We start from the raw sequence: 25,555 nt of genomic DNA on the forward strand, positions 1-25,555 counted from the left end.
TTTACGCTGCGTTCGCGATAATATCACATTTTGAAAAGAATATGGAAATCTCGGCGGCGAAGTTGGCTGCGATGCCGGCACCAGGGGCGTAGGCAGAAATTTTTTTCGGGGGGGGGGGGGCACCTCCTTGATCTGTAGTGGGGACGAGCAGGCAGATGTGGTCGAGTGTCATTTTCTGCTCTGTATGCTATGGCAAAAAAAATTTCGGGGGGGGGGGGGGCACGGGCCCGGTGTGCCCTAACGTGGCTACGCCCCTGGCCGGCACCGTCAAATTTTCGCCGTGCACTCCATGGCGCAAGCTGTAAACATAAGTTTGGCTTGTATCACAGGTATCGTTCACGCTAGACACTTCAGTCGTGATCGCTTTTGATGAGATGTCGGTTTAGGTGTTGCTATATATTTAAGCGATCTCTGTTTCGCCCGGAAAACACGTTGTATCCAACCTGTCACCGCTGGCGGCGATCGCCCCGACGAGGGGATCGAGCACACGTTGTATGAAGTTTTGCTGTCGCTGATCGGCACATCAGTAGCGCAGAACGCTTGTTATGACGCAATAGATTGTTGCTAAATTACCATGCATTATACACAGGGAATTCACAAACACGATGAACAATACGTTGAAAGTGCGCGGTAGTTGCCGCTCCGTCCGACTTCGTTGACGGTCGCACACATTCCTGTCGGAGCTTGACATCCTTTGAAAACACGTAAAATCCAAGTCCTTTTGCTTCAGGTTGTTGTTGTAACATCTCAGCTTGCAGCACGTGAACCCAACCATTGTGATTCATCCAAATAGGGCCCCTAAAGCTCGATAATGCTGCTCCCCGATGCACCAGCTATATGCAGCTGAACGTACCGAGTACTCTAAGTACCGGCATGCACTGCGGCAGCGGTGGCGTAGTGCAACTCGCGGTGAGATCGGTCTAATAAGGCAAGGCTATAGGGAAGACACGACGCGCGTAGCGTTCCTCTTCGCGTTCCACGATGCGAGGTCGGTAGCATGCCCAACGAAAGCCAACGGAACGCGATCGTGCAAGTGCTCCGGCTTCGCATCGCCTCATGGTCCCATTTAGCGGAAGATGGTGTAATTTTAGGGGCGAAGCTCTTTATCCGCCTCGTGCATCGGTATGGTGGCGCCACCGCTCGGCTCAGGCGGTTGTACCCTCTCACAAACCCCCATAGGATCCCATGCATTTTCAATGAAGTTTGCGATTCCGTTGCGCAAAAACAAACTAGCGTCATCTCTCGACAATACGCCACACCGACGACGCAACACGGCCTCTTGCTTCCACCGACTGGCCATGCTCCAAGCTAACTCCTCTCTCCACTTTCCTTTATTTCTTTCGGTGGCCGTGAGAACGCGCGCTGTGCACTGTGCAGTAGCGCACCCAACAAGACCGGCTGTACCGGCTGGGCTCGTCGCTTTCGTCGCGTCCTCCTTGAACGTTGCAACGTTAATATTGTGTTAAGGCGGTGGCCACACGTCGGACGATGAGCCCTGATTTCGTTCAGCTGCCATCTCATCAACAGCAATGTTTCAGACGCCTCAGCTGTGTACTTTTGTCCGTTGGTTGCTGGACAAGATGGCCTCCTGCAAGACCGCGTTTTTCCAAGTCAGCTGTGTGTGTATTTCTCGGCGTCGTAGCAGTTTGATGACGCGAGGACGTCAACTGGTGCTACATCGTGGGAACCGCTGAAGTGACTGCAAGCTTGACGACATTGTGCCAGAATATTCTAGCGTACTGTACGCGCACGATTGTGCTACACTTAAAATACCGCGCTTGGCCTCGCGCGTCAACCTGGTACGCCTGTGTGCAACAAGTGTGTTGTTATCGTTGTTGCGTCGGTTAATATTGAATTGCAATTGGAATACCGTTTTTGCAAAGGTAAGTGAAGCTGTAAGTAGTTGCCCTTCTATATGCTCGCTACTCCACGAACATTACTTCCAGAATCGCATTTTATGTTGAGCTGCACGTACCAAAGGAGAACCTAGCATACGAGATACACTACACGCGTGCGCATTTCCTGTATAAATCTGAGTAATGCCACGCGTGCGCATTTCCTATATAAGTCTGAGTAATGCCGTGCTCAATTTAAAGCGCATGTGATAGAGGATTGTGGCTTCAATGGTGAAAGTGATTAGATATTCCGAAATATGTGATTGCAATGCAGTTAGAACTTTCTCATATGTTAACTCGGTCTGTGAACAAAAAAAAAACGCTGTGTGAATGTTTGCTGGTCATTTGCTAAACTACTTTCACGCATTATTATGCAGCTGTGTGACGGCTGTTAAAACGTTGAGCAAGTTAGATTTTGGTTTTCTTGGCCTAGTTGAGTGCTACGAGTGTTGGGCGAAGATAAAAACGCGTGTCTTATGTGCGTTTCTTAAGCAGGCATACAGCCGTAATAGTCATTGTTGTACTGTTTGGGGTGTTGAATAAAACAAGAATGCTGTTTTGTACTGCAGCAGTTTTTATTTCATCTGTGGTAACAGATCACGCAAACAACTTGGACACATGCACGTAAGAAACGTACGCAGTGCATCGCGCGCACGCATAAAAAGCGGGCCTGTCATTTTAAAACAAATAATATAGAACAATCGACGTAACAGACGGCATGGTTGTCTAGTGGAGCAGCGTCGGCAGTACAAATATCAAACCAGAATGAAAAATGAATAGAAAAACGGCGAGTAACGGGCGCTTTGCCCACGACTTCTATGAGCCGCGCGTATCCACCTTTCGCCACCGTTCGCCGTTGGTGGCGCCACCAGTACAACTGAAAGCAGCAGCGCACGAGGCGGATAGCATCACCTGGTCGGTCGTCGCTCCATCCGGCGTGCCCCTGCAGTCGCGTCTCCCGTATCATTCAATAGATGGCGCTGTAGATGCATGGGCAGAGAAGGTGTTCCGTTACTTGTATAAGAAGAGCGTGGTCACACAGTGGAGAAAAAGAACTAGGAGGCTCACTAGTAAATATACGGCTGGTAGTGTAAGCAGTATGTCAACAAAGAGCGTTGAGCGAAAAGTCAGAGAGGCGGAGAGGATTTACTGGATGGCAGCTATGGAGAAAAAACCGGCTTTGAGTAACTACCGATAGGGCAAAAATGAAATAAGGAGGGAGGCATTTTACGACAATTCAATGGGAAGCGCTTTACTGTTTGAAGCGAGATCGGGTTGCCTTAGAACGGGTTGTTATAAAGCGAGATTAAGTAAAGAAGAAGAACAATGCATGTGCTGCGGGGAAGATCAGGAAACGGCGGAGCATGTTCTGATTGAATGTGGAGACATCCACCCAGGTGTATGTTTGGGCACGAGCCTACATGACGCCTTGGGTTTTAGAGACAATGGAAAGCTGAACACACCCGCGATTGAAATAAGTAAGAGACGGTTAGAGTATTGGTGGCAGAAAACTAGAGAGAAAGGACAAAAATAAATATTGAAAAAAAAGGACATTCTGCCGTAAAGGGCAGAGAACGGAACTGAAAACCTATGTTTTTTTTTCTGGAGTAACATAGTTTTAATTGAAGTAAAGACACTAGGCCAACGCTAAGAAAAAAAAGAGTAAAGTTTTTCTTCTTTCTTTTTGTCGAGCCTGGTGGCACACTTGTCACCGCCCCGTTATAAAGGGGACGCTCATAGCATCCATCCATCCATCCATCCATGCAAACTGCAGTTGGGTGACGATACACTAGATGGCGCTGTCCCATAGAGATGTGTGCAATATGTGTGAAAAAAAAAGAAAAAATAAGCAGCGGCACCCTGCACGCTAGATGGCGTGCAGTAATCAAAGCGGCTTATCGCTTTGATTACTGCTGGGCGAAACCACTGAACATTTCACGGTGTAACCATGATTGCTTCAGGAGCTTCGCCCAAGCTCTTCATCATTCACCCGTAGATATGCTGTAATTTTTTTTACTCTTTTCTTCCTTCCTTACCCTTCTACAGTCGATTAACATCTGTACTATTGATATGCGCACTTTCTTCCTGTGTTTAGAAAAATTTATTATATCACAGATGGTTAACATCAGTAACAATAATTATTTAACATGACGTTTTCTTGCAAGAAATATGTTCACGAGATACAGACAACACAAAAAAGTCATTGTTAAGAAACTCTTCCAAAGCGTTTTAGAAAGTTAGCTTTATCATACAAACGCGCATTTGTATCAGTGGTTTCAGGTCAGGAACATTATCGTCCGGTTAAATTTCGTCGCGGATCCTTATCTCTATGCTCAGCCTAACGTAATGTTTTAGGTTCCAACGATGAACCTTTAATTCGTAGTACGCGTAATGTTTATATTAGCCGAGAAAAAAGTAATTATGGTTCGAGCGAAAATCAGCTAACACGATTCTCTTTCGAAAATGAAGGGCAGGCGCTCCGTGGTTCTGCGGAGCTCTGAAGTTGACTGACCTGTGAAGCTGGCGATGGTGGCCCCGTTCCAAAAAAATTCGACAGATCTCACGCACTGTGGCAATCGATGTAATGCGAAGCAGCCAGCAAAGAGCTGCATACATCGCCTTGTTTGTTTTTGAGCCAAATGAAATCATTCATACCATGACATCTAGTCCACCATATATCGCATGTTTTCCATGCACGCATGCATGCACAATCTAGTGTACATCATGCCAATGAAACGCATATTCTGGTATATAAATGCATGACCTATCGTTTATGTTCATCACGCACTCGTGTCATGCCATACCAATTTTGGTATATATCACGTTAACAAAACGTCCGCAAGCGCACCACGACAGTGGCATGTAAATCATACCGTACATGACATGCATAACATGATTCGCATGTTAAGACCACTCATTTATGTTCGTCATACAGTCACATCGCGCAATACCAATTTTGGTGTATATCAAAGGAGCGAAATGGCCGCGAGAGCACCATGAGCAGAGCATGTAAATCATGCCATACATGACATGCATGTCATAGTTTTCATGTTACCACCTGTTATTCATGAAGGAAAGGAGATGATTTTCAAGGGCTCGTTTTATCTTTGTTAGACACAATATTAAGGAGAACTGCGATGGCTGCGATTGGCGCTGACTAACACTCCTAGGTTTAAATCAACATATATACCCCACAAAGTGGACGGGAGGATGACCGCCGCCGTAGCTCAGTGGTAGAGCATCGGACGCGTTATTCGAAGGTCGCAGGTTCGGTCCCTGCCGGCGGCAAGTCATCTTTTCGTCCACTTTACTTTCTTCACATTTATATTCTAAATACTACAGATCACACCCCCTATACTTTCCTAGGCGTTATTGTCTGTTAGTTCTCCTTAACACCTGTTATTCATGTTCTTCATACAGTCACATCGCGCAATACCAATTTTGGTGCATATCAATCTAGCGAAACGGCCACGAGTGCGCCATGAGCATGGCATGTAAATCATGTCGTACATTTCATGCATGTCATGATTATCATGTTACCACCTTTCATTTACGTTCGTCATACAGTGGCGTCGCGCAATACCAATTTTGGTGTATACCAAGCTAGCGAAACAGCCGGGAATGCACCATGAGCGCGGCATGTATATCATGACATACATAACCCGCATGTCATGATTTCCATGTTACCACCTCTCATTTACGTTCGTCATGCAGTCGCGTCGCGCAATACCAATTTTGATGTATGTCAAGCAAGCGAAACGGCACGAGTGCGTCATGAGCATGACATGTATATCATGTCGTGCATGTCATGCATGTCATGAGTTTCATGTTACCACGTCTCATTTACCTTCGTCATACAGTCGCTTCGCGCAATACTAATTTTGGTGTACATCAAGCTAACGAAGCGGCCGCGAATGTATCATGAGCGTGGCAATTAAATCATGACATACATGACATGCATGTCATAGTTTTCATCTTACCAACTGTTATTCATGTTCTTCATACAGTCACATCGCGCAATACCAATTTTGGTGTATATCAATCCACTGAAACGGCCGCTAGCGCATCATGAGCGTGGCATGTAAATCAGGTCGTACATGACTTGCATGTCATGATTTTTATGTTACCACGTCTCACTTACGTTCGTCATACAGTCGTGTTGCGTGACACCAATTTTGGTGTATATCACGCAAGCGAAACGGACGCGAATGCACCATGAGCGTGGCATGTAAATCATGACATACATGTCATGGTTTTCATGCTACCACCTGTTATTCATGTTCTTCATAAAGTCACATCGCACAATACCAATTTTGGTGTATATCAATCTAGCGAAACGGCCGCGAGTGCGCCATGAGCGTGGCATGTAAATCATGTAATACATGACATGCATATCATGATTTTCATGTTACCACGTGTCAGTTATGTTCGTCATACAGAAATGTCTCGTCATACCAGTTTTGGTACGTATCCCTTCATTTAAATGGCCGCGAGCGCTCCGAGAACATGTCATGTAAATCATGCTGCACATGACATGCGCGTCATGATTTGCACGTTTGGACCTGTCATTATGTTCGTCATGAACTCTTGTCCCGCCGTACCAATTTTGGTATGTATGAAATTAACGGAACGGCCGCAAGAGCCCAAAGGCCGTGGAATGTAAATCATGCTGTTCATGACATGCGTGTCATGATTTTCATGATATGACCTGTCATGTATGTTCGTGATAAGGCCATGTTATGACACACCAATTTTGGTATACATCCAATTAACGGAACGGCCAGGGAGCCCTAAAGCCGTGGAATGTAAATCATGCTGTTCATGACATGCGTGTCATGATTTTCATGATATGACCTGTCATGTATGTTCGTGATAAGGCCATGTTATGACACACCAATTTTGGTATACATCCAATTAACGGAACGGCCAGGGAGCCCAAAAGCCGTGGAATGTAAATCATGCTGTTCATGACATGCGTGTCATGATTTTCATGATATGACCTGTCATTTATGTTCGTAATAAGGCCATGTTATGACACACCAATTTTGGTATACATCCGATTAACGAAACGGCCAGGAGAGCACAAAGTCGTAGGCGGATAGATAGATAGATAGATAGATAGATAGATAGATAGATAGATAGATAGATAGATAGATAGATAGATAGATAGATAGATAGATAGATAGATAGATAGATAGATAGATAGATAGATAGATACGCTCAAAGTCGCAGAAGTTCGCTAAGGAATGCTTCGCATTTAAAAAAAAAAATTGCCACAGCATATCCACGGGGTGAATGATGATGAGTGGGGCGAAGCTCTCGTACGGCAGGATCTTGACGGCGGCGTCGCGCAGCTTCACGCCCAGTACATCATCAACGACGTGAGATCGGGCCGGTTTATACTAAAGGGTCGATGAGAGTCATGGCGACTTGCAGCTCACTTTAATTTTACATGTACGCTGTAAATTTTTATTGTTTAATCACGCACAGGAGAAATCTCACCAGGCACTACATTGGAGGTAAACAATGGCTGCTAATGGGGAATGAGAGACAGAAGAAGTCGGCTTTTAGCTAACACTTACACTTCTACTTCTACTAACGTTTCCTACTGGAACATGCCAATGGCTGCTAATGGGGAATGAGAGACAGAAGAAGTCGGCTTTTAGTTAACGCGCACGCTGCGAATTTTTTATTGTTCAACAACGCACAGGAGAAATCTCACACCGGCACCACCTTGGAGGTCAAGATCTGGTACTAGCGTTAAGACTGGTTGCACACTACGACGGGACGACCGGGTGCCGCTATAAGGAGCTTCGTCCCTAAAAAGCTAGCGCCTTTCCACGATCGCGTGATTTTCCTTTTGTTGGGCGGTTCTAGAGGTTGACGAACGCTGGAAAGAACATGAAAGACTCCACGACGATTCACCCGAAAACGGGGTTCCGGGGACTGCGGCTACCTATCATAAAACTGAGCGCTTACGCAATGCGAAAGAAAGAACGCAGTAGGTCATGAACGCCCACGCCAAACTTGGCCTGCCCATATTTCCTTGATAGTGGAAGAGCTCCCGAATTTTATTAGCTTGTTACCGTTGTAACCGACCTCGGATGTTTTCCAGAGGTGGAGTTAGCACGCATGTCTTAGACGGTTCAGATGCGAACAGGCACAACTTATTGCACCCCATCAGCAGAAAGCTTTGTCTCTGCGGGTCTCACGAACCTTCAGTTAATGGTTGCGGGATCGAATCCCGGCCGCGGCAGCCGCATTTTCGATCTGGGCGAAAATGCTTGAGACCCATGTACTTAAACTCAGGTGCACGTTAAAGACTCCCAGGTGGTCAAACTTTCCGAAGCTCTCCACTACAGGCGTCCCTCATAATCATAACGTCATTTTGGGACCTTAAACCCCAACAATTATTACGAAGCTTTACTTGGGTAAGCGCTCAGTTCTGCTGCGGCGTGTTTGGCCTCTAATATATGTATTTGCACAGCCGGCTCTCATTTAGCTGTGAGCAGCGACCTGATGCGCAGCTGGCCCGGACCTCCAGTGTGTTTGCCCGAAATGAAGCCGTTAAAGACCATCTGTCTGTGAAGTCCTCATGTCAAGACCTCTCACCCCCCCCCCTTTTGTTAATTCTTCCGTCTCAGGCTTTCCGCCTCATTCAAATTTAATTTAATTATAGTATTGTATGCGAGACGTAAGCTGGCTCTAGCTGTATATAGGACCTAATGTTTTCTTGTGCAAATGATATTCCAAAAGACAGAGGGAAAAAGAAAGTAAATAAAACGTAGGGAGGGCAACCTGACGAGCATAGAGTCTACTAACCTTCTCCAGAGCTGAGAGAATGCGGTTATAGAAAACTCACAGGGTCCCTTACGCATTCGCCTAAGACGACTCGAAGGCAAAAGCCGTCTACTTTTAGGGGCGAAGCTCCTTAAAGGGGCCCTCCAACACTTTTTTTGAAGCACCTGCATCGCTGCCGACCGCATCAACGCGTAGTGGCGCTCGCAAGAACTATTGCGGGCGGAAATGACGAAGATGAGCGCTGGCCTATGATTGGATAAATGTAACGTTAGAAGTAATAACGGCGTTGCATCATAAAATGGGTTATTATTGGATTTAGTTTTCTTTAGCATGCTTTTTTCACTGAACACCAACTAGACGAACGATCTTAGACTTTTTCAGCTTTAAAACTGCAGCGCCCGGCAAAAAATGCGCCGAACGCTACGGCGCTGGAGGAAACGCGCTGGGGACGCTCTAGGCGCCGTTGTTTGAAGAAACTTAATTAAGGGGAAAATATCTAAGAGCGTTGATATAGACGTCGTCGCAACAAGAAAGATGACTAAAACTACAAAACATGATAGAGGCGTTCGCGATCTGCCTCGTTTCGCACGTGCAGTTCACTCTTCGTGCACCACATTGTTTGTTACTATCGCAACGGCGTCATCATTACGTTGGAAATAACGGGCAACATTGTATGCAAGCTTCCCGTACGTAGGATCTTTCAGTTCATTTCATTGGGGCGCCATCAGACGTCACAGGGCAAGGGAAACGGGGTCAGGTGACCCAATCAAGTTGAGCGTAGGTCTCTATTTTATTGTATTTTTACTGTTCAAGGCCGAATAACTTCGGACTTCGTGCCCCTATCGCTGCCGTTCTTGCTGCACTGATCTCTTCAGCCTTCAGTCTACGCAACCCGCAAGTACAAATTGTAAAACAATTTGGTCTGCAAAAGGATTAGAGGGTCCCTTTAAGCCGTGGGTCTGTCCTTCCTCTGTGACCGGTTTGTAACCACTCGTCAACATCATCTTCTTCTACTGCATACCAGAACGCGCGCTTCTCACGAGCTAGTATCATAGAGAAAGAAAACTTATTTTTATTTCTCTGTGCTAGTATGCAGTTCTGGTATGCAGTAGCAGAAGAAGACGACGTTGACGAGTGACTCTCGTGCGTGTTCGCCTGTGTGGCATTCTTTCTTCTTTGCTGCGCGCGTTCAGGTATGCAGTAGAAGAAGAAGACGGCGTTGACGAGTGACACTCTCGTGCGTGTTCGCCTGTGTGGTGTTCTTTCTTCTTTACTACGTCGTGGGTCTGTCCTTCCTCTGTGACCGGTTCGTAACCACCTAGTTGTATGACTCACTCAGCAGGTGGCGCTAGTGTGAGTGACGTAATGATGACGTCACTCGCACGTGACTGACGCAATAAAAGGCAATCGCTCTTGACGCGCTTCCTCTTTCGCAGCGAGTCACCGGATGGAGCAGGTGGCTGTAGACAGTAGACGAACAAAATAAAAGAACAAAATAAAAGTTGATTTGTATATACGCACACAGTCTCACGTCTTTCTTAATGATGTAATGGGCGAACTTTCACGGGAGCGTTACGGTTTTACCGATGACCTCCCCCTTCTCGAGCTTCGCCCACTTATCATCATTCATTCCGTGGATATGGCGTGATTTTTTTCTTCTCAGTCAAGGTATTGTTCCTGCCCCGCCCCCCTCCGAAAGCTTTCTGCACCTGACATGATTTTGCATTGCCTCCAGGATCGAAGGCATTGAAAGCCTTCTGCACTGCACGTGGTTTTCCACAGTGCCTCCGCGATCGGCCCGCCTTTGACCAAGGGACGGGGTCATATGCTTACATTATCATTTGACGTCACAGTATGGGACTTCACAGTGACGTCATGATGGCGTCACAAATTTTAGCGACCTGTGACGTTGTGATGACGTCATCTGGCGACGTCCTCATGTATGATATTTCACATCACTCGTGCTGACGCCGACGTCAACGGCCAATTTTCGGGTTCAGTTAGGCATCCAAGGCTTTCGCCTTAAAAGAGAGAGAGGAGCACTGCGCGTGAACTGAAGAATGTAATAATAATATCTGGTGTTTAACGTCCCAAAATGACGATATGAGTGGAGGGCTCCGGAAATTTCGACCACCTGGCGTTCTTTAACGTGCATGTAAATCTAAGTACACGGGCCTCAAACATTTTCGCCTCCATCGAAAATGCAGCCGCCGCGGCCGGGATTCGATCGCGCGACCTTCGGGTTAGCAGTCGAGCGCCATTACCACTAGACCACAGTGGCGGGGCTGAACTGAAAACGTGCAGAAGGGCTATACAATGGGTTGCGAAGGCAGGCGTTCCTCGGAACTTCACGTGTGCGCAAATGACTTTCCGTGATATCGATGGATGTGGAAATACTGCATGAATTTTTGTTTCGGAATGCCTTCTCCTCGAGTCGAATCGGCTTAGTGCAGTGTGTAATAAATCGGCGCATTTGCGCTGCTCTGCAAGGCCAACACCCCCCAGACTTCTAGGAGGTGTTGGTAAAGCGATGCTGTGGGTGTCTTTGGACGGTACAAGTAGTCGGCCTACCATTTAGTCGACCTTATACTTCCGGCATGTGTCCCACAAATGCCTCTCATCGGCCGTTGCAAAGAAGGAACAATAAGTGTTTGTAACTAGCTCACCATACCGTAGGGGTTAGAGAAGTTCTGCGTCAACGCCAGGGGGCACTTGGAGGACTTGGAGGCGCCATACAGGGTCCAGTGTACGTAAGTTGCCACCGTCGATATGCCGAGAGCTCCTGGAAAATAATAATGAAGGTAAGCTATAATAAACAAAATACACATTACCTCGCACCGCAAAGTTCGCGTGAACTCGGACAAAGAGGACTCTACTCTAGGCTTCCATTTACAATGTGAAGCTGCACACGGAGACTGGTAATGAGGAACAGCACGGCGACGGCGATGCTGTGTGCGTGCCTGGAGCTGGCTCGTGTGTACTGCCACAATACAAGAGCACGTGCACATCGCTCTATCTTGCTCGCTTATTGCGTTGCATGGCGAGTCTGAATGCTACAGCTACCAAGTGCTCTGGACACGTCCTTCCGTCATAGCCCTCAAACGCTTCATTCAATTTTCATGTATTAATATCAGATAGCTAGCAAATAAGGACTTTCCCTTTCGGCGCGCTAAGGAATCTTACTCCGTTCAATGGCGAAGGCCCCGCCACCCTAAATGATCTCAAGAAAGCGTGAGCATTTCGTCCTTGAGTCTAATTGAGCATCTCAGGCCTTAAATGGGGTGAAACAACGGAGATGGCACCTTGCGACGTCGACATACGTTTTGCCTGCCTATGTGCACATACCCGGAAAATTAAAGCTAAGGTGGGGCACCTGCTTTGATAGAAACAACTTTATTGCCATATTAGCTGACACTTTTAGCACTCTGTCGAGCAAACAAGCTTCCCAGCTCAACCGTTATCGCAGTAAAAGTGTCCTGATCAATGACTAATACTTCACCGGGAAGCAACTATTTCTCCTACTGTCAACGAGACGTGATCCAAATATCCTCGTGGAAGTTTTATCAACCAATCGAGGTATGACTGGACCCGTTACATTTGTCAGAGACAATGAGCATGATGTCAACGTCTTCCTCCAAATACATTATTTTCTTGAGCTAAGAGAGGTGCCAAGTCACTGGGCCTACTGTGTCTGTGCATATCACGCAACTACGGCCATTTCGAAGTTTCATATAGAGACAAGGGCCTCATTGCGACAGATAAACTTATTGAGTGCTGTGGTTAGTTCTGCGCATCTTTTCTCTCGTAGCGTCTAAATTGACCCATTCTCTATAGCACCCACTTGGAAATGACATGCTGTTCCTTCGCCAGGCAAAACTCTCCATTACTCTATTGGGAAATTCCTCTCTCTCCTTCTCTTCCTCCTTTTTCTTGTTGATCTCTCTCTCATTCAGAAATGGAAAAAATGGTTCGCTGTACGGCTCAATAAGGGTAAACAGTAGGGGTGTGCGAATATCAAATTTTTCGAATACGAATCGAATACGAATATCCACCTTCGAATATCGAATCGAATACCGAATATCAAAGGAAAAATGCCTCCACAGTAAGAATATTTTATTTAACATGTAGCTATTTGAAAAAAAAAACATTAACTGCCTGACTGGCAACACAACATACACTGCTATCTCCAGAACAAAATGTCCAGGCTAGCACAATGCACATCACAACACAAGCAAATATCACGGCACAATGAAAGTAATGACTACATGTTATCATGAAGAAATATGAGTTGCTCCACATGACCAGGCAGCAGGCGCTCCCTTGTAACAGAGACAACCCCCCCCCCCCTGCCACTGAAAAGGCACGTGCGCTTGGAACGGAAGTGGCTGGTGTAGGGAGTTACATGGGGCAAAGCTTTGCCAGACTGGGGTATCTGAAGGTGCCTACAGTCCGCCACCAGTCACATGGGTCACTGTCTTTCTTAAGAAGTGGTCCCGCATAGTGAACGAGTGGTAGTGCGGCACGTTACGGCCGCATAATATTGAAAATGTACAGTTACATGATCGCCAACAGCGCTGCACGTCGGAGATGCACCCGCAATAAATCATACGTATTGGGGCGCTCGTGGCAGGCAGATATCATGCCTCCGTGTACATACGATGTGTATCGCTCCTCTCGGCAACATTTTTAGCTATACGAACGCAGCAGAAATGTGGAAGACGAGTTATTTTATGCATGATAATCAAATCGCATATTCGAATTTTTCGAATATTCGAAGTTATCGATTATTCGAAACTTTTCGAATACACGATTTTCGAATCGAATACGAATATTTCGGATGTAATATTCGACGAATATTCGAAACGTTCGAATATTCGCACACCCCTAGTAAACAGTTGTACGGACACAAAGTTGAACGCACGTACTCTACACTCTATAGGTATTTTTTAAACGACCGATGCGTGATGGGACGTCGGTCAGTGCACTGTAGGCCGCGTACCGTGTAGAGGGTCGCATTGCCCCTTTCGCAGCAATCGACACCGTAATGATGCCGATAGAACGCTAGCTGGAACGAGAGTGCTTTTTGGAGTCCTGTCGCGTGCGCCACTGGCGTGATTCCAGCTCAGTGTTGAGCAATGCGAAGCATGCTTAACGGCGCCATAGCAGCAACAGGGCGCATGTGGTCGAATATAAATACAGTGTCACATTACAGGTTTCAAGTGCTAGCGGTTGTTGGCTGTGGTCGCTTGGCACGCCACGACTTTTTTTTTTTCATGTCACACGTGTAGAGAAATAGAACATTCATATATCTTCATAGCGATATTTCGCACTCACCTATTATTAGTATAAATATTCCTTTTAGTATGAAATTTTCTTTGTATAAATATTCCTTTTAGTACGAAACTTAAGCGTCTCGTTGAGTGGCGCCTTCAGCGAAATACGGCAGCCGAAAGAAGTGGTACAAAAACCCATATGACCTACAGGCTACATCACTGATGACACCATGCTGTGACGTCACAGATTGCAGATGTAAATGACGTCACAGATTTAAGAAAATTGTAACGTCATCTTGATGTCATTGTGACGTCAAACTACGACGGCATCACACGCCATAGTCGCTTGTTCAAGGGTAGGCCGATCCCGGATGTCATGCAATACCACGCGAGGTACAGAAAACCTCAGGGGGTAAGGAACAATGTGATTGACTGAGAACATCAAGGCAATTTAATACGTGTCTCTCCCTGCGGCGCTCGTCCTGTCTTGAAAGAAGTCTGGTCCACGATTGTAAAACTTCACGCATTACCAATTGTGCAGCAGGTTTTAGCGTTTAAGTGTTACAGATTGTAACATGCTGCCTTTATTTTTCTTTTTTTTTTTTGCTGCCACAGCCGAGCATAATGTGCTCCCGAAGACGATCCACTTTCTTATTTCTCCTGAGCGAACTCTATTCAAAGGTTTAGAGAGTTCAAGCTCAGGTTATAATGTTTATGACTAAAGGAACCAATATTTCAATGTCATTGCGTAGCAAATGAATTGAAACTAAAACAAAATAAATTTTCTCGGCGCTGATGGATTTCTAACCTTGGACCGCTGCGAAGCTGAGTGTCTTACCTATTGGGCTGCACAATGACGTTTGCACAATGCGAATATATCTGAACTGCATGAATGCGCAGTGCAGGTGATACAAGACAAATGTAAAAGGGGCACGCTTTTTGAATGGAGGTTTTAGCTGAAATATTTCGCGGTGGCGGAAAGCCCTCTCAAGGACAATATTAAAAGCTGACATGGAGGACTGTGCGAATCAGCAGAATTCGTACTTCGCGAATATTTAATGCCAAACAAGCGTTTCGGTGGTAGCTGGATGCGCATTTCATGGGGCCGTTCCAGACGCTGTCGAACGCTATAGGAGGAAGATGACAGACGCCGGGTGGATGGCGCCCGGCGATAACATTACGGGGAATTCCTTATGGAAATGTTTCTCAGCGCATTTCTCTAAAAAGGACGTGAAGAAAGAAGACAAACAAGCGCTGTGTGTTCCACAGCGAATTCCTACCAACACGAACACTTTTCTATACTTTTAAGTTGCGGAGAAGGCTGCAACGGTAGAATTTCCTACAACAAAACTGCATGGTTACGCATCACTTTGAACACTCCTCGCTCCTCGCAGCTTTTCGCTTATTTTTAGTGCTTTAAAGAAGAAAAGATGATTTGGTGCAATATGTACTCCACCATGGAAAACCTGTAAGCTGCCTCCAAGCATAAAAAAGAGTGAATAAACATCTTTATTCACAAGGTAGCTAAAAAGAGGCGCCCTTAGTAGAGGATGCCTAGAACTCTGGCAGAGTCCTGGGCATTCGCGACCAAGCTTAGCTCCTCGTTGAGCCAATACCACCTAGATCACCTAGAGCACCACCTAGACCAACACCACATTGGTCAGGGGTCTCAAACATGTGGCCCGGTTCGCACGTGACTGTTTTCGTCTCATAGATTTTTTTTTATTTTCTTGATAAGTATGTTCATGATCTACGTAGACGTGACTGGTCTAAGGCATTCTTTTCCTGGGGCAACCTGTACGGTCCCCATGTGTTGAAACATAAGCGTGGAACAAAAACTCTCTATTTCAGAATCGGCGTCCAGATTCCAGTCAGCCTGGACATAGGTATCGATAGCTCTCGCCACCTCACTCCAAGTACCTTTAAGAAATGACCCATATGTGAGATATAGGCAAAGCCTTCTTTCAAATGGCAACGTGAGAGCTGACATCTTGTTCAAGCCCCGTCTCCCGCTCCAACCTTCTTCACAGCCCCTGCCCTTGCGGGACTGCATTTGGTGAGTGCGGCCCGCTGGCTGAGGTCAGTTTGGTACCCCTGATCTAGGTGGTGTGGGTCGAGCTTGGAGCTGGCCAAGGCTCTCTCCCAAAGCTCGTGAGCGTTGTAAGGGTGGAGGGGGGGGGGTAATCAGGATGTTCTACAGCCTGCTACTCTATGCTGGGGGGACCAGGTTTATCCATATAGGCGGCATTGCGAAAAGAATTGTGCGCGTACTATTCGGTGCAGTGGACTGAGCAAAAAAAAGAAGATGGCAAAATCGCCTTCAGGTTGCATTAGGAAAATTCATAAGGGCCCGTGTGACCTTTCTCGTTCATACAATTTTCTGTGTGCCGATTACAGAGGCACGGATGAGATACAAGTTTCTCGTTGAATCGGCATTGAAATGCTTACTCATTTTGATGTAGTCAGCTGTTCAGGGTAATGCGTACTTGGGAGGCCAGTTAGATGTCCGCGCAGCAGGTTATAAACTACCAGTGTTCTAATAGACGATTTTGCATTCTACACATGGGCGCCGCCATCTCGTGCTGTTAAACGAATGCTTTTTTTTATTATTCTCATTGCATATCACTTTAGGGGCCAGGCTTCTCGTCCATGCATGAATCTCATGCGGCGTGGTTCCGCTCACAGTAAAGCGCTCTATACAGGCCATAACAAGGCTAGCAATGCTCAAAACCGCGTTAAAATGAACGAACAAGAAATCGCCAAGTAGCGACAACAACTAACTTAAAATCGCCAAAATTTGCAGAAGGTGTGCCTTGAAGGGCAAGTTGGCACTTTATACTGCGAAGAAACAGCACGAAAAACGACACTAAGTCGAAGTAACACACAGCGCGAGCGCTGACGAACAACTGCGCGCAATTTATGTATAAACAAGAATTGTGACAGTTCATGTTTTTTGTTCCTTTTAGTTCTTATTTTTGGTATACATAAACTTGCGCACAGTTATTCGTCAGCGCTTGTGTTCTCTGTTACTTCGACTTATCCCTGCTTTTTGCTGTGTTTCCTCGCACCGCTAAAAACGTTTCGGAAACAGCATGGCCTCCGAGATGGCGGACGCGCGGCGGGTTTTTCTCCGGCCGTCCCAATCGCACGGAGAGAGCGTATTTCCCGAGGTGGGCGTGGCGCGCTCTTTTCTCCGCACCGCGGCGCACTTACTTGGGCGACATTTGTTTTCGTGGCCGCTACAGGGAGCGACCGCAGCGCCGCCATTCGGTAGAGCCTGAAACGCCTGTTTTAGGCACTTTTTCTCCCTGAAGACGGCCACTGGCCTAGGTACTGTTAGGAATGAGGTAGCGTGGCCCATCGCTATCGTGCTCGGAGTAGTCAGTAATGGCAAGGTGAAGAAGGAAAAGATTTTATGTACAAACTATTTACATATTTTTGCTACCAGGCAACATGACTGCCAGCCCGACCACGTCGGCTGGTTCGACTCCGTTCGAGTCGTTCTCCTTCTCCGATCTCCCCTCTCGACGGACCGGCACGGCCTTAAATCGTCTAGCCGTCCATTGTCCTGTTGACCGTCCGCCGGTCGCAGGTGTTGGGCTCCTATCCAAGTTCTCCAAATTGCGGCGCGCTGCCAGAAGTATCAATTGCGACGCGCTGCCAGAAGCCGCACGCAGGTGTTGGCTCCTATTCAAGTTCTCTAAATTGCGACGCGCTGCCAGAAGCCGCACGCAGGTGTTGGCTCCTATTCAAGTTCTCTAAATTGCGGCGCGCTGCTAAAAGTCTCAATTGCGACGCGCTGCCAGAAGCCGCACGCAGGTGTTGACGTCCTCTTCGTACTTTGACCGTCCGCCGGCCGCAGGTGTTGAACCTCCTTTACACCGCAGGAGTTGAGCAGCCTTTCCATAGCTGGGCAGCTTTGAAGAACGACTGGCGTCAGTTGACAGGGCCGTCCGGGTGAAGACGCCGTTTGCCCCGGATTGCAGACAAAGCAAGCAGGGGTTGATCCCTGCTTCGACGTTCGGTCACCTGCTCTGGCACAACAGCACCCCCGCCGCCAAACAATGCATCAGGAGGACGAGCTGCTCCACGTAGCTCGGCTGAATTGATGCGGCCGGACACCAGGCTCATCCACGGCTCGAGGCGAAGCTCCCAAGATCACCGCTCTCGTGACATTCCACACGAACACTCGGCTGGCACGGACTCGATGCTCCTGTGGATAAGACGAACTCGACAGGGCAACCATTGTCAAACTACACCCAACGCTGCAAGTGCCCTCCGCACTCCCTCCAATTGCCAGACATGAATGAAACAAATCCTACTGACAACTAACGTTCCCGCTTTAAATAAAACGAGGAGAAGTGCGTATCTCATGGCGACGAGCTCAACAACAGGCCTCAATTTCCGGTGTTGTTAAAGAAACAACTTCGAGGGAATGCAAGAATTGTAATTTTACTATAGCTGCTTAGGCATGGAAGGTAAACAACCAAGGAAGCCAACGGAAGCTCAAAGGCTTCGCTAAATTCTCACTAAACGCTCTCGGCGTAAGCGTAACACAAAAAGAACACAACATGGTTCTACTAACTATGAACTGAAATTGAAAATAAAGCTTACCCGCTTCACATAAAACAATGTTGAACTACCCTTCGCCCTAAATGCTCCTGCTAACTAGTACAAAAACAAAACTAAAACTCAACCTACAGCTAGCTCTGTTGAAACAATTTTCAACTACAACGCTAGAAGATTACCCTCCAAAATATAGACACTACATAGGTCAAAATTTACTGCCTCTACAGTAAACACAAACAAGTAAAATTCGGTTACGCTCGACAAACACCACTCTTTCACAATTAGCGGTCGTAAAATCTTTACTCACGGCTAACGTGCCTCATTTTACGCCGTCAGCTCACTCCCATGCGGGTCACTGCTTCCGCATGTTATTCTTAATATTGTGCCACTAAAGCTAGACATGTTCCCGTGAGCACTCTGTCACGCTGCACGCACATCAGGAACTGAATTCGCAAACGTCATCCGTAATTGCACGTACTAGTGCCACTGCGAGCTTCTACTCCGCGGATGTACCACTAACCTAGATCTACTCTTGCGGTCACAATTTTTACAAACAACCGAGTGACTCTCGCGATCACCTTTCCCTCCTACATAGAACGCACGCGAAAAAAAAACAACAAACAAACAAAACCAATTTTCGCGTGGCTCTACCAAAACTCGCACAAAGCCTAGCCTTGCCTATCCTTCTCGCAAGCTCTCAGCTTAACGCCTAAGGTTCCGCTATACAACTCGTGGGACACCTTGACTTATTAGGGAGCTCCCGAACGGCACACGCAAAGCCCTGCGCCGGCCTTTCGTGTAACTGCGCACGTGTCATACGCCAACCGCTTGCGGGCTCCCGCTAAGTGACGGAAACAGCAGGCCTCAAACGCCAACGCTAACTCAGCGCACGCCACCCGAAAACTGCCCAATGTTTTCTTGCGTCCACGCATGACACGCAACGGAAACGCCACAAACTCTTTTCGTAGTGAGCTGTCGTAACATTATTCAAGGCGCTCATCTCTTAAAGCCCTCGACTTGCTCTGATACGTGTCATTAACCTTCCGATAGCTAGCTGCACAACGCATATCGGCTAACAAACAAAACCACAGAGCGCTTAAAGAAAACAAGGTTCAATAACACTAACTAAGCTATCAACACTCGCGGAAATAACAAGTAATACTAATTACTAACCAAAATCAACACTCAAAATTCCTTCGAACAAATCCTGGGTCGACATTCCTAAAAAGCCAACAGCTGTCCTCAACAACTTTTCAGGCGCACTCGCGGTGGTCGCGCCCAGAAGGCTTTTCTCGTCAAGCGGGGTGTACGATACGCCTGAAAGTTAATCACCCCCTCGTCGGTCCTCACTACTGTCCCTGTAGCGGACTTGCATTTGTCACCTCCTGCTGCTTCGCAAAGCTCACCGACCACGCGGTTTCGCACCTGTTCGAACGTTCCTCGAAAAGAACAACGGGTAGTTCCTTTGCCCGCCGACCCTTTCCGCGAATCATGCGCTTCTCTTTTCTGTTTCTTTCGGCGGCCTGGACGCCTGCGATCTCGCACCTGATCCGACGCTCTTCGAAAAGAAGAACGGGAAGTTCCTTTGCCCGCCGACTCTTCCCGCGAATCATGCGCTTCTCTTTTCTGTTTCTTTCGGCGGCCTGGACGCCTGCGATCTCGCACCTGATCCGACGCTCTTCGAAAAGAACAACGGGAAGTTCCTTTGCCCGCCGACTCTTTCCGCGAATCATGCGCTTCTCTTTTCTGTTTCTTTCGGCGGTTCGGGCGCATGCGGTAGAAACCTGTCCCTGACGGCAATCGCACTTGTCTTGCAATTTCGCGCCGACTTTTGAACTTCTTTCTCAACCGCGTCGCGACCTTTGTCGCATTTCTATCTTTCGGACGCTTTCTCCCTTTCGCACGCTTCTTGGCGCAGACTTTGGAGCATTCCGTCCGCCTCCGATGCTCATCAGCATCAACATGCTCCTCAGCTGTCTCGCGCTTACTGTCTTGCTGATTGCGCATCAATTCATCCTCTGACCGATTCCGCGTACAATGCGCGGCGCATTTCTTTTCTTTCTGGCCTCTCGGACGCATGCGATACAGACCTGTCAGAGATGACAACGGCACTTTTCTCGCCTTTTCGTTACGACGTTTGAAGCCTTTCTTCAAACGCATCGCGATCTCTGCCGCGCTTTTGTCCTTCGGACGCTTTCTCCGCTTTGCACTCTTCTTGGTGCCGCCTTTGGAGCCTTTAGTCCGCCTCTGACACTCATCGACATCGTCAAAACCCTCGCCAGCTTCTTCGCGCGCACTGTCTTGATGATTGCCTAGCAATTCATCCTCTCGCTCAGTCGCTAGACTGGCGGACAGCTCAACTTCCTCTAGACCAATGCCGCTACTTACATCTTTACAAGGCCGCTCGCGTACAAATGAGCTATTCGTAACAGCATTGTCTCCTCCACTCAGTTCCTCTGTTAGCCCTTGTGGCCCTTGGTCTCTCAGAGTGGGATCTCTTTCATTTTCGGCAATCCGAACGGCAGGACTTACGTCTAGGAGCTCTCCTGTGCACTCTGCTCCGCGATTTACTCGAGAACCCTCCGAACTACCGACTCCTTCCTTAGCTGGCGCGCCTTCCTTGCTATCGTCTGTAGTGCTGTAAGGTTTACTTTTGGTGGAACGCTTTTCCATCGACCCTTCACACCCTGACGTGGTCGCGAGCTCTCTTTCCTTGGAACGGGTTAGGGTCTCTGCTATGCCTTCATCTGCACTAGCCTTTTCTTCGGCTGTAAGCGGCACCGCCGCTACATCGCACCGTTTGTGCTCTACATCTACAGATGTCAGGCTTCTTTTCTGCTGTGCCTCATGCTCTAATGCCTGCTTCTTCCTCCTATGTTCTTCCTGCCGGCGCTTACTTTCTATATCCTTATCAACTTCGGTAAGCTGCTGCCAACTGTCTGACGTGGGGGTTAAAACTGACCCTTCCTCACGTTCTAGGCATTCCTCTATCTGGCCTTTCCATTCGGCCGAACCTACACTACCACAGTGGCTGAACAACGTATTCTTAACCTCAGTTACTACCTGCAGGCCGTCTGACACTAAGGCTAAAACTGAGCCTTTCCCACGTCCGAGGCACTCTGCGTGCCTGTTGGCCATCTTTCCTCTTCCCCCATGCGTGCCCTCGTCCGATGTCCTGGCTTTGCGCGCGTGACTCAAACGCTGTCTGAATGCTTTTGCTGACAAGCGACATTTGCGCAACAGCGCCTCTTTGACCTTGTCATACGATACAGCGTCCTTCCTATTGAGTCTAGCTATAACATCGGCGGCCTCGCATGGAAGAAGAGTTAGCAACTCTTGCGGCCAACTTTCGAGGGAGAATCCGGCCTTCTCGCACGTTCGCTCAAAATTAACAAGAAAGAGTGCGATGTCCTGGCCAATTTCGAACGGCTGCAAAAGGTCTTCCATCTTTACCGCCTCCCTCACTATGGGAACCTGTCTTGCGGCGGATATACGAAGTTCCAGCTCTCTTAGGTTCAACTCATGTTCCTGCTCGGCAGCTTTCTCTTTATCCCTTTCCTCCTTTCTAGCTCGAATCTCCTCATGAGCTTCCTGGGCCTCCTCGACAGTCACCTTCTCTGCCTCCATAATCGGGAGGGTCTGTCGTTTCCGCTTGGCCGAGCCAACGGAAATGCCCAACTCCTTGCAAATTTCAAGGAGGTCGTGCACACTGAACTTGTCCATACTGATACTTCACTCCGCCTCGTTTACCCTCGATTGAAACTAAGCGGTCAGACCATCCAATTCTTGGCTGACCAAACAAAGTTACAAGTCTGCAACAAAACCTGCTAACAAAGACTTAGGCTAGCTAGGTCTGGCAATAAGAGAGGTAAACTTCAGGCACTCACCACACCAGGGTAGCTGACGCTGGCCGATCCCACCGAGCTGCCATCCACTGTTATGACTGGGGTAGGGCCTTTCGGGTGCGCGGCGTAGGATCCGAGGTCGTTGCATCCCACCGCTGCCACCACTGTTAGGAATGAGGTAGCGTGGCCCATCGCTATCGTGCTCGGAGTAGTCAGTAATGGCAAGGTGAAGAAGGAAAAGATTTTATGTACAAACTATTTACATATTTTTGCTACCAGGCAACATGACTGCCAGCCCGACCACGTCGGCTGGTTCGACTCCGTTCGAGTCGTTCTCCTTCTCCGATCTCCCCTCTCGACGGACCGGCACGGCCTTAAATCGTCTAGCCGTCCATTGTCCTGTTGACCGTCCGCCGGTCGCAGGTGTTGGGCTCCTATCCAAGTTCTCCAAATTGCGGCGCGCTGCCAGAAGTATCAATTGCGACGCGCTGCCAGAAGCCGCACGCAGGTGTTGGCTCCTATTCAAGTTCTCTAAATTGCGACGCGCTGCCAGAAGCCTCACGCAGGTGTTGGCTCCTATTCAAGTTCTCTAAATTGCGGCGCGCTGCCAGAAGCCTCACGCAGGTGTTGGCTCCTATTCAAGTTCTCTAAATTGCGGCGCGCTGCTAGAAGTCTCAATTGCGACGCGCTGCCAGAAGCCGCACGCAGGTGTTGACGTCCTCTTCGTACTTTGACCGTCCGCCGGCCGCAGGTGTTGAACCTCCTTTACACCGCAGGAGTTGAGCAGCCTTTCCATAGCTGGGCAGCTTTGAAGAACGACTGGCGTCAGTTGACAGGGCCGGCCGGGTGAAGACGCCGTTTTCCCCGGATTGCAGACAAAGCAAGCAGGGGTTGATCCCTGCTTCGACGTTCGGTCACCTCTTCTGGCACAACAGTACTGAGGAGAAGAACGCCCCTAGCTCCACTTGTCCCTAGCTTGATCGGCAGCCATAAGCCATGCGCGCTTCACGCCAGTGTCAACCCACGCCAAAGTAAGTTTTTGCATTCGCTGTCCTGCGGTGTTTTCTACCGCGCGACGGAGAAAATGAGTTAAACGGGCCAGGCCTTCTGCCTGGTGTGTTGTGTTTGTGTGCCGTTCGCCTTCGAACTCTACCTTTGTGAATTTGCACCCTGTGTGAGCATGGGCCAGTCAGAGTATATGATTACACCACAGTACAAGTGCTTAGCTCGAGCTCGGTTGTAGTCGAGGTGGAACTGCATTCAACAATTCATTATTTACGTGACGCTACGGCCTCAGTCCCGAAACTTGATTTGGTGCAATTATGTTACTGTTACTGCAGCTTCTGATCGGTGCAGCTATTTTGCTGGAGGGAGGCTTCAATGTAATAGAGTTACTGTTTTGTACTACATGTCCGTGTCGTTCCATTTGATATGTCATGATACACTTCACGTGTAGATGGTCGACGCTACCATCTGTCCAATACATTACATGGTTCTCAGTGCAACTGTCTAGCGCTAATTGTACCATTTTTATTACGTACCTCACTTCGCTGCAAGTGTGCTTCTTCACAGCCCTGTGCTTCTTCGCAGCACGGGGCACAGGCATAACAATTGCAGCACGTTTGATGTAATGCAGTCCTACCATCAATTTGTATAGGCAAGACAACACATAGGACAGTGCACATTGGAACTTTGTGCAAAGTTTAGGTATTCCCTGTGACCTTGGGCGCTGCTGACAAATGCGCCATTTGTCTGGTTGTGTAGAATGCTAAAATAATTTGCTGCATCAGCCAAGGCAAAGCAGAAATTAAGCTGGAAATGGCCACTTCTCTGCATTACAAGCTCTGTGTAGTGGTGCTGTAAATTCTGCATTGCCAGATATTGTTGCGTTAGAATCTGACTACCTGCAAAATTTTGACTGGCACAAGCACCCAGTTGCTGTATTTCTGGTAGACCAGCTGCACTATTATTACAGCTGTCGTTTCCCTTGGTTTTGTCCTAGCAAAGACGCCACCTGGTTCAAACAGCCCACGTACAACTGTGATTAAAACTGTGAATAGCATGCACACATACACACTTTAATCGCTATGGATGCAACAGATTTCAAAGAACACTGACTGCAACGGTTGATATCACTTCCTTTAGAAACTTGCTCAAAGCACATCATTCTGGTGTAAAGCAGCTTGCACAGTTGTAAGAAAGCGGGCAGTTACCATTACAATTTGCAGTGTTCCACTACTTCATTCTTTAAGGGGCTCCTCAACCACTTTTCCAAGTAATCATCGAATGACCTCAGTATCGGGCCTCACGAATCGATTGCCGCAAAAATTTCTTGAATTCGTCAAGAACGTATAGAGTTACAGGGATTTGTCACACGCTTTCAGTGCTTCCCCTCTTCTCTCAGCTTGCTTGAAGGTACACATGGAGGGATGGCATAGAGGAAAGAATTCACGTCATGAGCTTGAGCATGCGTGATGAAACACGATTGCTCTCTGCTGTCATTCCTGTGCATGAGTGTGGCTACTATAGAGCACAGGGCCAGCGTGTGGCAGCACCTTGGTGGCAAGAAACGCATCTTATCCAAATGCCGCTCTTTATTTATGTGAGATATTGGCCTGCTATGTGTTGTTCAATGTCAAACAGCAGGTGCCGACAGCTGCGAAGAGAGTGAGCACAGCCCCCTGTATGAAAAGAGGGTGCCTGTGAAAATGGCAAATTCACGCTCCACTTCTAATCTCTCCTTGTTGCGCATGACTGCAAGGCTTGGCTGAGCTTTTCATAGTGGTGTCTGCTTTCCACAGGATGTGGTTTCTGAGCAAAGAAACAACTGCTTGCAGCGCGAACTCAACACAAGGACAAAAGAAGACGCGGTGCTTGTTCGTGCCTTTGTTTTTGTGTTAAGTTCACACTGCAACCAGTTGTTTCTAATGATCTACCAACTTTCCAACTCTTGTCGACTATGATTTTTCTCACCAAGACTACATTTTTTCACCAAGCCTGATGGGTGATTCATGACCTCTTATAACAACTTTTTCATGAGCAGAGTATCCTTTAAAGCTTCATGCAACATTAAAAAAAAATCATAGAATCGGCCCACATTCGTAAACACAAAAAAGTGAAAAATTACATTTTTGAAATTCTACATCTGTCTTTCCACTACTTTCTTTTCTGT

Source organism: Rhipicephalus sanguineus, chromosome 11 (assembly GCF_013339695.2).
Source record: "Rhipicephalus sanguineus isolate Rsan-2018 chromosome 11, BIME_Rsan_1.4, whole genome shotgun sequence".
Classification (NCBI taxonomy): domain Eukaryota; kingdom Metazoa; phylum Arthropoda; class Arachnida; order Ixodida; family Ixodidae; genus Rhipicephalus; species Rhipicephalus sanguineus.